Consider the following 3,571-nt stretch of genomic DNA (forward strand, 5'->3'; position numbering starts at 1 on the left):
GCCTATAACTTCTGCTATCTATTTTTTCTGCTGCTCTTTTTACGAATCGTTTAAGAATCTCGGCAACTTTCTCTTGTGCTGATCGCTGCGAGAAAGAAAGACTTCACTATTTCCATGGCGGAGGTTGGTCCTGAAATTCTTTGCACTGTAACCGATTATGTGTATCCTCGACTTCTCAAGATGTCTCTGATGCCTCAAAGAAGCTTGGGACTAGGACTGTGCACCACTGGATTGGGTGAAAGGTACACTTCTTCCAAGGAGTTCTCTTCTTCTTCCACACTTCCAACTAGTCCAGTGGTGCACAACTAAAAGGCCGCATGGGACCGCTTCTTGACCCGCGACCGCATCTGGCAACAGCCAGGAGTGTAACTGATGCCTCAAACCGTTGACCCTAACCCAACCACCAACGACAGAACAACCCTCAAATCAACCATGTCCATTCCAACCGAGAACACAATGCCAACTGCCTCAAACCAAACTACCACCTACTCAACTCTTCTATTGACGAACTCCTTCTATTCAAAATAACTAACACACCCTACATCAATGAAACGATGGTTGGCATTTCCACGAAAAACATAATTGTTGACCCAACTATTCACGGCTAAGGTTCCAAATACCCCATGCCAATATAGTAATAGCCCTCGAAAACACCACGAAATCCTCAACGATTCAACCGCCTCCAACCAGAGAGCCACCAACCCCACCCAATTCTCCGCAGTTAACCCAACTGCTCTCGATTCAAAGTCCGTGGACTCAACCGGGCCCAATCCATCTGTACAACACGAATCGCCAACTAATGACTGAGTACAACCCATACAGCCACGTACTACGACCTTCCGCACGTATTTATCTCAAACCAATGGAATGGTACCCAACAACCTTCGATCCTTCTCAACCATACCTCTCCAACAAACAGAAACCAAGCCAACCGCCCTCTATAACATGTTACCCTCACCCTTCTACCCTCATTCCACCATTCCTGAGTCAAACCGCCGAAAATCCATCTGCAAATACCCAAGAGATAATGAGCCACTTCAACATCAACCACCCCTACCCACCCACCTACCCCTGACCATAAGTTTTTCGGTCTAAGTTTACTACAACCGAAAGACCACTACCTCTAAGTCACACGAACAGGGTAAACATAATTCAACCATCCCTATAATACTCAATTCAACCGAATCCATGATATAGTCCTCCAAAAACTCGAACACTAAAAATTAAATTTTTCCCCTGTTCATGTTCGGTTCACGTTGTTTATTGTTATGCTGTTATTGTATTTTGTCCTCTTTCATGTTTGTTGTATTTTTTCACTGTAAATTGGTGCCACTGCTGTAAGTGAATAATGTCTTAAAATAAATAAATACATCTTAAGGCCAAAAGGCACCAAGAACAATGTCCTAATCATTTCCTTCCCATATGGCTCGATATTTAACCAATCACATCCCTAGTGCTGCCAATCTAACGTCTTCATGCCAGCAGCCCCAAACCCCTCTTTCCATAACACAATTACCAAGAACCCACATGAAAGCAGCCCAAACAACTACTGGACTATATTCCCCATCCGAATTTCCCTCAATAATTCAGTCAACAACTGCCTTTGAGCGGCTGAAAAGGGGAGGCGTGGACAGAACTCAGGAACGTCATTTATCGTATCTTTCCACCCAAAACTGCTTCCGCATGAAGTACTTGTATGTGTCGGGTTGGTATTTTATTTAAATCGATGAAACAAATAAGTTGGGCTTTTTCGAAATTCAACACCAACATATCAACTTCAAGCAGTCCTTTCCTTAACGATTTTGTAGATTCGTATAAAATAAATATTTAAAAGAGAATTGAAGGAGCTACCTAGCATTTTGCTGGTGTAACTTGGTGAAATATTGATAGCCGACTAGCTTGGTTTGGACTTAGATGACCGACTAAAATTCTTCTACCCGCGAGCAAAAATTTCCCTTATCTATACATTGCAATATCTATAGGTACATTTATGCCTTGCCAAATCCGTTCACCTTGCCTAAAAACACCTATGTACAAACCTAAATTTACCTAATAAAGAAATATTGCCTTTGCATGTAATGCACTCGGACAGAACAACATAATAGCATTCACACAATAGAGAAATATAGAAGTCATTATTTGAAGTAAAAAAATTATTATCATAAGTCAGAGTTAAGTTGGCCCGAGTTGTTTTTGTATTATTGTCGGGGGCATCCAAGACGCAATTCTTTTGATGCAGTTTTAGGAGCAAAACGCCATGGGTCTAAGCATAAAATTAAGGAAAATACTTCAATTCCAAAGCAATTACAGTGTTCATCATTTTCGAGGATGTACGTTTCGAGGAATCCTATCGGCTATGGAATTTTGTTTGCTACAAAATAAGAGAATAAATGAAGTCACCAATTGTAGAGGCGCCCATCTTAGTGTTGATATCCTCGATGGATATTAATGGTATCAAATTACCACTTTAATGGATTAATATCATTGACCAATTTAATCTCAGCAAACTGGCATTGAGTTAATTAAGTTTTTCGGTTATTTCCCATAATTTCCTTCATACTGCTAAGATTGGACATCAGTTAAATTAGAATGACCGTTAATAGTGCTCGTCTCTAATGTTTGGAGCAACAATTATAAATTCTTCTCCAGATGGATGGAAAAGAAAATTTACTTGTAATTTTTTTGCATCTATATTCAATTATAATATTTCCCGACTTCATAGAGGTATCAGAATATGTCCACAGGTTGAGACATTGCGACCTCTACGAGCTGGATCGGCTCATTATGCCCACTGAAGACTTTATTTTTTAAATATTAATATTTTCTGTTTTAAGGAGAATAATTACGAAACTTCGTCAGCATTCCTAAGTGACAAAACTTGCAATTATCATTTAGCTTCACCTGCCACCCCAGAATATTTGGCACATGCATTCTTCTGTCAGATCAAATATATCTTTTATTTTAATCCCTCCCTAAGGTCGCTATAACGCTCGTTTTTTATTGAATGACTGATGATGATGAAAATGAAATGATGAAAATGAATGATGAAAAATCAACAGTTCGAAAACCCCCGGTAAAGTTAGCAGGGCATCACTTGTTAGATATCTCTGTAATGAACTTAAAATCATCTTGATTGTCCATATTAACATCGTCAACATTCTCGAGCAAAATAATCATTGAACACATGCTCACGCAAACAATTTAATATTCGCGATTGATGGGAAACTACGCTAATGTGAGGCAAAGGAGATGTTTAGCGGAAAATGGCGTATGCACTACAATTATTGTCACAAACGGCACCTGGAAAGTGAGGCAATGACTTATGCTGGTCATCACTGGTCGCATAAATTAGTTTGAAAGACGTTCAAAGAGCAAATATACGCAGCGATACACGATAGCCCTTCAACTTGCTCTTGAAAATACTTTCATTATTATTCCCTCTTAGAAATACCCAATAACCTTCGACGTTAAAGAACTTCACGAAAAAATAAACTTCAGCCAATGGCAAATCAAAAAACGCGATTGATATGGCGCGAACTAGCGGTACTTTCTCCAAACACCAAGACAGCCG

The sequence above is a fragment of the Hetaerina americana genome, unplaced genomic scaffold (genome assembly GCF_022747635.1).
Source record: "Hetaerina americana unplaced genomic scaffold, ioHetAmer1.1.p SCAF_7, whole genome shotgun sequence".
Lineage (NCBI taxonomy): Eukaryota > Metazoa > Arthropoda > Insecta > Odonata > Calopterygidae > Hetaerina > Hetaerina americana.